This window comes from Suncus etruscus, chromosome 3 (genome assembly GCF_024139225.1).
Source record: "Suncus etruscus isolate mSunEtr1 chromosome 3, mSunEtr1.pri.cur, whole genome shotgun sequence".
In the NCBI taxonomy this organism is placed as follows: Eukaryota; Metazoa; Chordata; class Mammalia; order Eulipotyphla; family Soricidae; genus Suncus; species Suncus etruscus.
This window is the reverse complement of record NC_064850.1, coordinates 57,091,018-57,105,893: the sequence shown is the minus strand read 5'-3', so window position 1 is coordinate 57,105,893 and position 14,876 is coordinate 57,091,018.

Here is a 14,876-nt window from a genome sequence, read left to right as displayed (position 1 = left end):
CCAAATGTAGTGTAACCTGTAAGTCTCAATAGCTGGATTAGTTTCATGAGTAGTAGGACAGTAGTCACCTTCTACTGTTTCTCTCTTACCATTTCCCTGCCCAGAAGAAGGGAAGGGAAACAAACTCTCCCTTTTTTTCTCTTTGGCTTCACAAAACAGCTTGGAATTAAATGAAAATACCCCCCCCTTTTTTCCTTAGGAATTCCACCTCCTGCACATTCTTATCTGAAATACTTCTCAAAAAGTGTGTGGGCATGGGGCCAGAGAGATAGCACGGAGGTAAGGTGTTTGCCTTTCATGCAGGAGGTCATCTGTTCGAATCCCGTTGTCCCATATGCCCCCCCATGCCTACCAGGAGCAATTTGTGAGCCTGGAGCCAGGAATAACCCCTGAGCACTGCTGGGTGTGACCCAAAAACCAGAAAAAAAGTGTATGGGCAGTCTAGAGAAATATGTGATTTCCAAACATCAAATTACTCAATTTAGCATATTTTTCTATTTTGAGACCATTGATAGGCAAGTGAAAGGAAACAATGCTGCATCAAAATTCAATTTAATCAAAAGTAAACAACACATTCGAAGAGCTATTTAAATACTGCAAACTATTATTAGTTTGTACTAGCTACTGTGTGAAGCAAATAACTTGTGTGTGTGCATTAAGATTGTTCATCCAATCTTAAAGATGCTATGGAGATTGCACTTCTTCCTATTCATCATAAGCAATGCCTTTAAGGTTTTACAACTCTACATTTTCATCAGTCTACAAATAAGATTAATATAAAAAGAAATTATTTGTTTTTATATCGGATCCAGTTAGAAGTCTACACATTGTTTTTGCAATGGAAATGTTTTCTATTAGTATAAAGCCTTTGTGTAGCCTGTGATATATATACTTACCAAGTTATAATAGATTAAAAGATACCAGTAGTAAAATATGTTCACAATTATACTGAAAAATTAACAATATTGGCACATACTTTTTCTGCCTCTGGTTTAGGTCTGTGAAACCTAGATCCTACTAAGTGGACAAAAAATTGCTTGGTAGTTGCTGTTTGTTTCTAGGCTGTTGAATTTCTCAGGAAGGAAGTTGAAGAGTCAGCTGTGTCATTTGCCAGAAGTTGACACAGTGACAGGGCTAACAGCTGCTTCACAGGCCTCATTATATATTCAGTGTGTGGGGATCACATACTGATTTAGAGAGATTGGATGTTTGACGTCATCACAAAGGTCCTCCTTTGTCTTATTGTGTTCTCCTAGTTCCTGATTTCAGGATGGTTTCTTATGGTGAATGAATAGCAAATGCATCATAAGAAAACAGTTCTCTCTTATAGTCTGTGAACAAGTTGAATATGTATCTGTGCCTCTTAACCAGCTGGTGATTTGGGTACCCAGAAGACACTTGAAATCTTCTGGAGATATTTTTGATGGCCTCCATGAAGGGATAAAAAAATCTAAAGGCATCTAAGATTGTGTTTGTGATGAACACAGGATAGTTCAAAGGGTAGACAATTTCAATCCCTCTAGAGCTAAGATGAAAAAAAGCCTTATTTTATATAATTTCCATCAATATTTTATATGAGCAGATAATTTCATATTTTACATGTCTCCATCACAAGCGTCACACATATTTCTCCCAAGAACAAGTAATTGTGGCCCTCAACCAAAAAAAAAAAAAAAAGAAGAAGAAAAAGAAAAAGAAACAACTATGTTATAGCCAGTTTGAAATTGCAGGACATATTTATTTATTTATTTATTTATTTATTTATTTATTCATTCATTGGGGGGCACACCTAGCAGGTCTCAGGGATCACTCCTGACTCTATTCTGAAATTAACCACTGGTGCTAATAGGGCATAAAATCCTGGCTATATTATGAGTCAGGCCCTCATATTTCTTTAAAAATATAAAAAATGAAGGAGATATCAAATCTCTTCTACTTCTGTAGTACAATTCATTTACCTTTTCCCACCTAATTTCTAAGTGTTATCATAATATAAAATTAGTTGAAAATAACATATGTGTATTTTTTAATAAGACTTACAGGGGGCTGGAGAGATAGTACAATAGGTAAAACACTTATTTTGCATATGGTCAACCTGATTTGATCCTCAGCGTCCCATATGGTTTCCAAGCTTTCCAGGAGTGATTCCTGAGTGCAGAGCTAGGAGAAAATCCTGAGTACTACCTCACAACTCAAAACAAAGCAAAAAAAAAAAACCCAACAAAATAGACTTACAACTGCTATATGTATTATATTAATATACCATATATATTATAATAGTGTTATATATTGTTATATAATATATTATATATAATGGTATATGTTATCTACATATATTATGTTATGCAACTAGTTTATGCATGTTTTACATATGATTAGTATATACGTTACATTTCTTTTTTGCCAAACTGGAGGTTCAAAGTTATTTTTTTTTTTGTAAAGGAAACATGTGCACATAAGAAGAGTCTGTCTCTGACTTCTATGCTGAGCAGTGAACTCCTGGTCCTCTACCATCCTACTTGTCTTTCTTCATCACTTCCTTAACAAAGTTTATGGTTACTTTCATTTTCCCTGAACCTTTGAATTGTTTTTCTTTTTATTCCACTTAAAATTTCTCTTATTCTGCTCATAAAACCCATGAGTTAATGCGTTGGCTTCATTTTCAAGATGACTGAAGTTTGGAACTCTTCACTGTATCCACCAATTCTTTCCCTAAAACCAAACCTGGATTATGGCAGTCATCTCTTATCTGGTCTCCTTCTTACACTTTGGGTCCCTATAATAATTTCACCATGGATCCTGTGAGGTATCTTATATGTGTGAAACACATCACTGATTGATAAACCATTTCTCTTAGGGTATAAATCAAAGTTTTGACAGCCATGGAAGGTCTTTCACAGGAGCCTCTCACATGTTTGACCAGACATCTTCTGCCAAAGTTGGATTCTGGGACATATGACTATACAGAAACACAAGGCTCTCTGTTGACATAGTGCTCCAAATATCATTCAAGACTCTTCCCAAGTTATCTTGAAGTTAATCATTTTAAACAAGGAGCTCCAGTCCCATATTTTTAATGTCACCCTGCTCCCTCTGAAGCAATCATGGTGCCACAGCTGCCCCCATTTGCCCCTCACTGCTGTAATCCGCCTGAGCCCCCTCATACAAATATTCTCCCTCAAAAGAATCTTAGTATTTCTTTTCCCTCTGTGGAGGTTTCTCTTCCCAGAGTTTAGATGTATTAGACCCCAAGGCTCTTCAAGTCTTTGTTTTAATGCTAATTTTCCATAAGACTTATTCTGGTCACATAGCTCATTTGCACTATTTTTGTTTTCTCCTGACTCTGCTTTAGTTTGTCTCATTGTTCCTATGACTGTTTGAAAAATAGTCATTTTCAAAATGTATTGACTGAAATCTCTATTTTTCTCCCTTGAGTATAAAGGGTAAGAACTTTGTCCTTTATTTTAAAGTTGTATAGTGGGTACTGAATAAATATTTGTTGAATAAATTATTGACTACACATTGGAGATTGTTATTGCATTCTAAATTTTAACTTGTGTAGTGCTGAAGTCAAAGTATAGTGGGTAGAGTGCTTGTCTTGCATGTCTTGTCTTGCCAACAGGAGTTCAACCCCCAGCATCCCATATGGTCTTCTGAGCATTGCCAGGAGTAATTCCTAAATGTAGAGCCAGGAGTAATCCTTGAGAATAACTGGGTGTGGCCCACCCCCTAACAAATAAGTAAAATGTAACCTGTGAAGCATATAACATGGAATAATAAGACACGCACAGTTCTTATTATAAAATGTGACTGATTTTGGAAGTTTTTCTGTTTGTCATATGCTCCTTATTTTAGACTAAAAACACAATAAGTCAATATTCTTTAAATTTCACTAAACTATAAGAAATTTTATTTTACATAATAGTGTTAAGTCAGTTTTAAGGTATGAAATATTTAAAAAAAAGGTGTCCATGACTTTGCAACTGTAACATGAAACCAAACTATGTAAAATGGGATTCCTCAATAAAAGCAAACAAAAAACAGAGTCCTCTTTTATCCCATATCACCTTTCCTGCCTGTAACCAAGTTCAAGTACATGAAGAACTTTGGTTTGTGAAAATGAAACTTGTTGATAGCTGATGATAATGTTGATGGTAATGGGGGCAGAAGTGAACACACAGATCTGACTTATCTTTAGTGAGTTTCATTTCCTCTGAGTGACATTATATGCTTAGTTCCCCTCTCTTTATAGTATGAGATATTTTGTCCATCAGTACATCTTGTTATAGACAAAATGCACTAGGATAGGTGGTTTTTGTATAGAGGTTTCCAGTGACCAATAGGGCAGCATTTTCTTGCTGAACATTGTTTTAATGATTCTGTGAATTATGTAGTGAGCTTTATTTTTGAAAGTTTATAACCAGGTGATGATCTTATTTTCCCTTTTTTTCTGAGAAAAAAAAATAGAGAAGAATGATTACAAACTCCCAGTCCTCATCTACTCAGCCTCTGGACTTTTTACATGCATATTTTCCTTTCTCTTTTGTTATTGTGGAGGAATTATCCATGCCAAAGTTGAATGAAAATACATATCTTTTCTTCATCTTGCTTTTGGACCCTCACAGTGTATTCCAAAAGTGGAAACACAATTCCTAGGTTTTTTTTGTTTTTGTTTTTAGTGAATGTAAGTCCCTTTCCCTACATCCATAAGAAAAGATATAATCATGCAATTTGCTGTTACATGGTGGGACTTGGAGAGTATTTTGCTGAGTGAAGTTAGTCAGAGGGGGATACACAGAATGATCTCTCTCATATGTGGGATATAAAGAGACAATGATGGAATAATGAATAACCAAAGACAATGGAAACAAAGAAAATGAGAAAACTAGTATTCAGTAAGTAGGAAACAAGCCCCTTTAGGGAACTCTTATATAGGCTTTGGGTATGGTGGTATGGGGAGGAGAGTGGGTGAGGGGTGGGAAAAGCCTATGGTGTCTAACCAGAAAAAGAAGGTGGTACTGAAAGGTGTTAAAACATTATATATGAAACTCTACCAGCAACAGTACTGGAAACCACAGTGCAAAAAATTATATATATATATATATATATATATATATGTATATATGCATCTACATTATATTATATATTATTTATATACATATATAATACCTCTTGTAGAACCTATTAGAGAGAGGCAAATGGAGCTATGGGGCCATTGATGGAGGGAAGTTGACACTGGTGAAGGGATTGGTGATCCAAAATTATATAATCAAAACACAATCCTGAATTGTGGGTATCCCCTCCCCCAACTCATCTATTCGACCTGAATGATTGATTAGAACTGTCTACATCTGGAATGGGCCGGTAGAGGAGTCTGCAGGGGGAGAGAGAGGGGATACGAAGGAGTTAGAGAGAGAAGTGGAGAAGAGGCATCAGGAGAGAGAGCCATCATCATTAGAGATACAGCATCGGATTCAGCATCAGCAACTCGGTATCATCAAAGAAGCAGCAGCAATAACATCACCAGAGAGAGTTGGTCAGCCTGGAAGCCAGTTGTTAGGAAGCCTGGTAAAAGAAGCTGAAAGTGAGACAAAGGCCGAGAGAGCCCAGTAGGAGTAGAGAAGTGGCTGCTAGGGAAAGGCTTAGTATGGGAGGCCATGTGAGATGTGGTAGGGACTATGAAATAAAGCTGGCTGACTCCTGGAACTTCATATGACTGCTTTGTGAATCTCTCTGCCCTCACCCTGCCACATTCAGACCTGCCAGACTATAGGGGCTATGGGAGCCGAGATGAGTCCAGTAAGACCTCACCATCCCCACACCTCCCAGGACTCATTAATTTATATTAAGATAACAATGAATAACTTGGTAATTTCATGGTGATAACTTAAAAAACATACAAAACAAAACAAAACAAAAACTCCAGAGCAATAACCACTCCTATCAAAAGAAATTTGTTCTTCAGAAAATTCTCTAGAATTTTCCTCTTGGTAACAAGATCTTTCTGAGAAACATTTAAATCAGTTGATTCTATCCCCATTTCTTTCTCTCATTATTTCCCTTCACCTCTATTCTTCCTCACTGTCAACAGTGTCTCTATTTTCATTTTTATTATGCCTTAGTCAACATTTTACTGCTAATAATCCCACATAAGTTTTCCTTGTCCATCTCACTAAGTTCTTTTTCATCATTTAAGCCAAGGTCCCTCTTAGTATAACTATGTGTTATATCATATAGTCTTGATTGCTACTTTCTCTTTGAAATACATTTTCACTTGTCTTCACCACAAACCTACCTGTCCTTTTACTTACTGGCCATTTCCTTTTCTTTTATATGGTTGATTCCTCATCTACAGCGTTCTTGATTTTAGAGTAGTTCAGTGTTCAGAGCTGAATCCTTTTTCTGTTCTCATTTAATTCCTGAGTAATCTCATTTCTTCTCATGGTTTTGCAATTATCTAATGCTGATTTCTTCTCCTTAAATTGCTCTTTATTTTATTGTGTCTCTCTCTTTTACTGGAATGTTCAATCAAGCTCTCATACTTAGGTTGCCTCTTTCTCAACATCCTCTTAAGTTGTTCTTAACAGAATGTTTCTGCAATCCATGGACACAGAGGAAGTGCTCAGAACAATCTTACAAGTCAATCTTGATGGCTCTTACCTCTAGTCTGTCATATATCCTGTCAATGTTGTCTTTATAATATTAAGAATCTGAGTTACTTCCAGTGCTGTTACCCTGTTCTAAGACATGATTATCTTGTTCTTAGATTATGGTAAGAAACTTTATCTAACCTTCTTGCTTCAGTCTCCCATTTCATTCCTCCCCTTTATTCTCAAGGCAGTTAGACTAATTATTTTTCAAAAAATTTTATAAATCTTGGAATCAGAGAAATAGTATAGCAATTAGGGTAATTATCTTGCATATGGCTGATTGAATTTGATCCATGGTACCTCAAATGGTCCTCACCAGGAGCCTCAACAGAAATGAGTGAGAATGAATGAATGAACTCGAAACAAAGCCAGGAGTAAGCTCTGAGCAATATTAGGTGTGTCCCTAAACCCAACAAAGTCCATAATTTTAGGGTCTGGAAACATAGAATAGCAGGTAGGATGTTGGCTTTGAAAGTGGATGACCCAGGTTTGATCCTTTGCATCTCATATAGTCCCCTGAGCCCACTAATAATGATCCCTAGCACAAAACAGGAGTAATCACTCAGTACTGCCAGTTTGACCTCAAAACAAAACAAAGTCTATAGCTCTCTCATTTGCTCAAACACTTCCATTGGCTCTTATGTTACTACTAGTCCCTAAGTATATATATTCTCTCTATATATTCTCTATATATTTTATATATAATGCCTATAAAGATTCTAGCATTAATTTCTTGATTACTTTATTCCACCCACATTTTTTTCCTTCACCATATGAGTCAATCCCTTTGTACACATTGTTCCTTCTATTTGTAAGAGTGTTCTTTGAGTATCTGCATTTCACTAAAATCCTCAGTAAAAACTTTCTTGATTGCTGTATCTACATTGTACCTCTTCAAAAACACTTCATGTTCCATCATGGTTTATTTCATTCACAACAGTTATATATTTATCTGATATTCTGTAAGTTTTTATCTTCCTCTGATTGAATTATCATGCTATAATAGTATTCCCAAAGAGACAGTGATCTGGTGCTGCTTATGGATTTTAGGGTCACTCTTGGTGAAACTCAGCCAACCAGTCTGGAGGTTAAATGCTGGGGCCCAGTGATACAAGGCCTTAACCCTAAGTCTTATGATTCCAGGGACCACTAAAGTCACACTCAGCCATCTTCAGAGGACAACATGGTGATGCTCACTAGTTCATAAGGCACTGGGAATAAACTGGGACCAGCACATGCTCTAATCCCTGAACTGTCTCCCAAGCTCAGTAAATATTAAGTGAAGATATTTCATACATGTTATATTATATACTTCTATAATCAAAGTTACAGGTAAATGAGACAATTATAGATCTTATTTTATACCACTGAGAAAATATGGATCAAAACAAAGTAACTAAATTATTTTTAAGTATTATGTTTTTGTTTTCAAATGTATTCAGACAACCACTTATTCTTTCCTACTCTCCTAGGAGTTTTTCTCTCTCTCTCTCTCCTATCTAGTTCCATTCTTGTCTTTACTTTATTTCTCCTTGAGATGAGAAAGCATATTCTGTGACCAGTTTGTCTGTATGAGACAAATTTCCTGTTATTTTCTAAGTTATTTTCCTCTGACTTCAGCAGGAGCTCATGGCCACTCTTTGTTACTGATTATCCCAGACTTGTGCTGAAGAGGCAGCATTCTGTCTCTGCCCTGATTCAGCATGTGGGTTATGAGTAAAACATATGGTAGAAATGGGGGGATGGGAAGATTGATGGCTCAAAGGGGTGAGTGCATGCTTTGCATGTGGGAAACCCAGATTTTATCCCTGGCACCATCTGGTGCCCTGAGCCTAGGTGGAAATGATACCTTAACAGAAAGCTGGGAGTAGCCCCAAGAATTCTCAGATCCCAAAACCAAAAGAGAGAGAGAGAGAGAGAGAGAGAGAGAGAGAGAGAGAGAACTGAAGGGAAATACAACCTGATTTCCTATCATTTATTCTTTCCCAAATGTGAAAAAGCCCAACTTACCCAATATCCTTGTCTAACGATACTCCCTCAGACTTGAAAATCCAGAAAAACTAGGGGAATGTATGCATGGACCATACATCATATGTAATTCCTCAACATGATCTGAATTAATATTTGTCTGTATATTTGTGTACATATGTGTTTTTGTGCACACACCTAGTTTTTAAATGTATTTAAGGCTGTTCACGAGATAGGGGATTGTTCTTGAGAAATCTTCTGTATCTTCTATGGACACTGAGGATCTGGCTCTTTCTATGACTCTCCATTTCTTTCTAGATCAGAATTAAATGGTAAAGACTCTTGTGAAAGTGAGTCATGGTGAGAGTCTTTTGGTTCCTGGAATAGAGGAGGCTTAACATGAAAATGTTAAGAGAACTGTTTCCAGGATGCCAGTATTCCAGTTGATGTGCTTGGAGAAAGACTGTATCCATTCTTTCATTGTACAGTGAGTGACATTCCTTGTTCCTCTGGAATTTTTTAACTGAAAAATTTAGTGAATCAAAAATTGTCTTCTAAAATCTTGAGAGAAAAAGGAATATATGACTCCATTTGGTTCTCTCTTTTCCATCAACTAAGTAGGTTGGTCATATGACACTGTTTGGCCTTAATCTTTTCCTACCTCCATTTTTGTCTTCTCAGGCTGATTATTCATGCATGACTACTGATCATTTGCCTTTTCATTTTTGATTTCTTTGCATTTGGTGTCTTAGGCTCTTTGACATTATGCACCTGCAGATATATTAATATTTTATAAAGTTATAGTTTAGTATGAACTTGCCCCAGGTTTGTATACTGTTGATGTAAGATGAAAATTACACTTGTTCTCATGTGTTGGTGGTATGTTGCTCATACAAACAGAAATAGATAACAGTACTTCATTTTTGTCATCAATCTAGCTCTGTAGGTAATCAACTAAGAATATTTAAAAAAATTACAAGAATTGTAAGATTGATAATGTACATTTCATGATTTACTTGGACCTTACAAATTACAATAGATATATGCATTGAGTTTTAAAGTTTTAAAAATCAGATTAACTTTTTAGTTCTAATGATCTATTGATTTTGCATTGCTGGGGACCAAATCATGCAAAGCAACTGCTCTACTGCTGAGCAACATCTATTACTTGATTTTTGTTAAAAAACTATTTTTAGCTGCAATTTTGCTTGGAAAATTGTTCTACATGCTGAAAATAAAATTGAGACTAAAACAATTATATTAAAGAGTTTCTGTCCACATGGAAACTTACATTCTAGTGGTGGTTTTTGGATGAAAAAATATATGACAATGCCGTGTAGGGTTATCTAAACCAAGAGAGAAAAAAAATAGAGGACAAAGTTGAAAATAAGACATGATTTCAAGAAATTGCTCTTGAAGGATGCAGTATTTGAGCAAAAATCTGAAAGAAATGAGGGCACATTATGAAACATCCCAGAGAAGTGGAATAGAATAAAAAGGTTATTCAAAGATACTGTGTTTTGAGATGAGGATGTAATAAATGGTGATAAAGAAACAAACTCCATTATTGTATTGATTATTATTATGACTGATAATGAAGTACTTTCTGAACTAATATATACTTTTTGTTTTATGCTGATTGAGATTAAAGAGCTACTAGATATTTTTAAGGAAAAAATAATGCTAAAATTGATCTGAGAAAATAATTAATGGGAAAAAGAGTATAAAATTAAAAGAGAGAAATCATATAGGAGATAGTTGTAGGTTTCAGGGGAAAGTTGATGTTGCTTAGTGTAGGATGACGACAACAAGGTGGAAAGAAATTGCAAGAAGCAGATAGTGATATAATGCAGCATGGATGTGGAGTGGCCAGGATTTATGGGAAAAAGTGGCTGCAGGTTTTTGTCTTTGAGAATGTTGAGTTGCAATAATGTTGAATGTTGCTTGGTAAATGGTCAAATTTAAAGTGTTTCCCACTGTACATGCATGCATTCACACCTATTATGTCCCCGTTCCTTTTCTGCCCTCAATTAACTGACTCACTCTATTTTTCAATTTTTTTACTTAAACTTTCTCAAAGGATCGCCCACATATCTTTACACATTTTAAATAGACGACTACTCAGTTTTTTCTCTAAAAATTACTTCCATGGCAATTTAATAAATACATATGTTTATGCATGTTGCCATATATTCACTTATTTATTGTATATCTGACTTTATTAGCAAGCCACAATTAGTGACTTATCACTTTTATCACTCCATTTTTAGCAACTTGAAAGTATTGTTAACAATTACTAAATGGACGAAGAAATGGATGACCCATATATTTCTTGGGTAGAATTTATTTTACACACAGTAAAAAAAAAGAAAAATTCATGATTTTTTAATCATTTTTTTGTAATAAGGTAAATATTACTGTCACTTTGGTGGAGAAATAAAAATTTACCTTAGTGGAGAGACAGAAATGCTAAGTTGTAAGAAGCTAATTTAAGATTTCACAGGAGGTATATGGCAAAGTTTATATAGCTTCTTACCCTCAAATTTCTCATGTCATTCTATACTTTATTATATACACAGGGTCCTCAACTCTGCTAAAACTAGATGACTAGTGCTTCTTTAGATATAAGGAAAAGGTCACATGAGAGCTCACATACTCCACATTTCTGGGACTACATCTTAGGAAAAATCGTTCTGCTTTTATTTTATTTTTAAAATTTGTCTAAGATGATATTTTGGTGCCATCATAGGAGAATTCACAGTGGCATACTTCTGCCACTCTCTAGAAAGCAGATCTTAAGAAAAGACCATTTTAGGGAGAATGTCTTCTATTCCCCTGTATGGTCAGGATTTTATAGCCAGGGTTTATTCTTTGATTTGTAAAGTATTACAGAATGAGAAAGTATGCCTGCCTGGAGAAATTAATGCTTTCATAAGTTTTCAGGCTCTAATAATTACTTCTCAATACCCTTCCCTTAAGCCTAGGTCTACAGGTTGGCACTTGTCAACTTGTTCATCACAATCTTTTGTGCGTACAGTGTAATCAATATTGAGACTCAGAATAGTCATAAACACCATTTCTGAATAGAAAACTTCTATATATGTTCTGACCTTAAATAATTATTCTTGGTTAAAATAGTTAATAAAATAAAATTTTATCTAGCATATTTCTGTTTGGAATTTTTTAGTAAAAATTTTGTGGAGGTAGTGGCAAATTTTTGGTTTGGTCTGGGTACTGCAGTTTCAGTGTCTTTTATTCTCTAAAATAGTTGGGAGAGGGGGATAGAGCAATAGCATAGCAGGTTTTGTTTTGCATGCAGTCAACCTAGGTTCAATCCCTGGCATCTTATATTGTTCCCTGAGCCTGTCAGGAGTAGTATCTGATTGTAAAGCCAGGAATAACCCCTGAGTACTGCGTGGTGTGGTCCCCAAACAAAACAAAACAAAAGAAAACAAAACAGGGGCCGGAGAGATAGCATGGAGGTAGGGCATTTGCATTGCATGCAGAAGAACGGTGGTTCTAATACCGGCTTCTCATATGGTCCCCGGAGCCTGCCAGGAGCGATTTCTGAGCATAGAGCCAGAAGTAACCCCTGAGTGATGCCAGGTATGACCCAAAAACCAAACCAAAACAAGACAGAACAAAACAAAAAGCAAATAAAAAGATTTCAGATCAATACTACAAATTATGCTGCCTTCTTGCTTATAGATTTCACTTCTGTCCAGATAGCTCAATATTTAAAATATTTTGAGTGGAGGACCAGAGAGAGTTCAGTATACCTGTGGGAGTTCTAGGTTTTATTTCTAGCATTACAGAGTTCATTGAACATTGCCAGGAGTGACCCTGAAAACAGTGTCAGGAGCAGCCACTGAATACCACTAATATGGCCCCTCAAAACATCAAAATAAGTGTTTTATAATAATAATAATAATAATAATATGTATATATACAGATTTGTATATATGCTTTAATATTGAATTGAAGGACATTTTTGTGCCTACCTGCTTTTTAGAAGATAAAAGAATTAATATGTAATATCAGAGTCAACTTATTAAATGTAGAAGCTGATCAGAGAACAATGTTTCATTCAGTGTTACTCAGGGGTCACGTAAGATTTGGGGCAAAAAATAGTTTGAGTGAATGGCTCCATCTGGCTCCTGAGGCGAATATGCAACAACCTTTGTACAGTTGCAAATGGACTTTCTCAAAGTGAATAATTGAGGGAAAGCTTGATTCATCCTAGATACAAATGGAGAGATGAGTTATTCAGCTGGACTCCTGGCCTTACTTTCTCAATAATGTTAAAAGCTGTTCAATAATTCATATATGCAAGATCACAAGATCACACAACCTTCAGTCATGCCTTTTTTTTTTTATAACTGGCAATGTGAAAATTGGTCTTACTTTGGTCCTAACCGGCGATGATCAAGAATAAAAAACTAACAAATTCATCCATGCTGTCACTGACATACTTGGGTTAGTATTTTGATAACTATATGGAGGATGTGGCATATTAAAAAAAATTTAAAAAGCCACACCACTGAATCTGAAACCAGTCTGCTGAAACTTCTTTTGTGTAAGCAGTTGAATGCTATAAAAGTTCTTTTTACTAAGGTAAAGACATTTATGCCAAAATTATTACAAAGAATAACCATGGGACAAAGAGATGGTACAGCAAGTGGGATGCTTGCCTTCCACAGGGCCAAACTAATTTTGATACCCTGGCACCCCATATGGTCTCCTGAACCTCACCAGTGTGATTGATGAATTAATGCAAAATAGTAAACCCCAAGTATGAAAAAAGAATAGAAAATTTTAGAAAAGTAACAATATTATTTCAGTGACTATACTAAATCTCTTAAAATGTGTAGTGACATATAATATGTACTAGTAAGACATTTTCTCATGCTATCCTAAAACATGCTTAAACCAAGTTTTTTAGGATATATTCATTTTTGGTGCTGGAGAAATAGTACAAAAGTTAGTGTCTTTACCTTTCCATGCTACCAACCCCAGTTAGATCCTTGGCACTTCATAAAATTCCCTGATCCTCACCAGGAGTGATCCCTAAGCATATAACCATGCATGTGGCCCCATAAAACAAAAGAAAATTCAAGCTGTATAAAAAACAAAGTAATACTGTGAAAACCAAATGGGTTCTTGAATGTATTTTATAAAAGATCTGCGCCTAATCTAGCGGCCTTTCTTTTGCACTATGAAAGTCTAGATTTCTCAATAATATTATTTAAAAAATGTTGGAGACTTCCTGTTATCTGTTATATTCAAGTCTAGTTCCTACTCTTCCCCTCAAGGACTTCTGCAGCAATCTAAACAATCCCATTTCTGCTTACTCAACTTTTCTTTAAGCCTTTCTACTCCTCTGTCTTTGTTACTCTCTCTTTCTTCCCTTTTACACCTAATCTTTTAATTTTGTTATTCTTTTCCAAAGCTCATATTAACTAGTCTTTTTCCTGGTTCCACCAGGTCACAGAAGTAACGCTATCTATGGCTATCTTTCTTTTTTTTCTTTTTTCTTTTTAATTTTTTTGGGGGGTTGGATCACACCTGGCAGCACTCAGGGGCTACTCCTGGCTTTATGCTGAGAAATTGCCCCCGGCAGGCTCCGGGGACCATATGGGATGCCGGGATTCAAACCACCGTCCTTCTACATGCAAGGCAAACGCCTTACCTCCATGCTATCTCTCCAGCTCCTATGTCTATCTTTCTAATAATCAACACCAGCCATTCAACAGGAAACTGCATGACTATTTTTAATTTTGCTACTTTTCTCCCCCTCCTGCTACTTGTCTTATGATTCCTATTGCAACTGATCTGAAAATTCCTTGGAGGTATGAGATAATTTAATCTCTATCACCATAGGATCTACACTAATATTATCTGAGTAGTAGGCTTTCAAAATAAAAGTTCATCTAGAATTGTTTGGGAGTATAAATAAAAATTGCTGAAACATTTCCTTATCAACCTGCTACATTATAATATTTGATCTGAAAGAGGTCAAGTGCTGCATCTTTTGACGGTTTTCTTTTTTTTTTAAATAATATCTTTATTTAGGCACCATGATTACAAACATATTTGTAGTTGGGTTTCAGTTATAAAAAAAGATCACCCTCCTTCACCAGTGCAATCTTCCTACCACCAATGCCTCCATCTCTCTGATCAGAGAGAAGCCCTCTGCACACTTATGAAAACCATGTTCTAAATTAATGTGGGTACATTAAGGTCTTTTGCTGTTTCTTT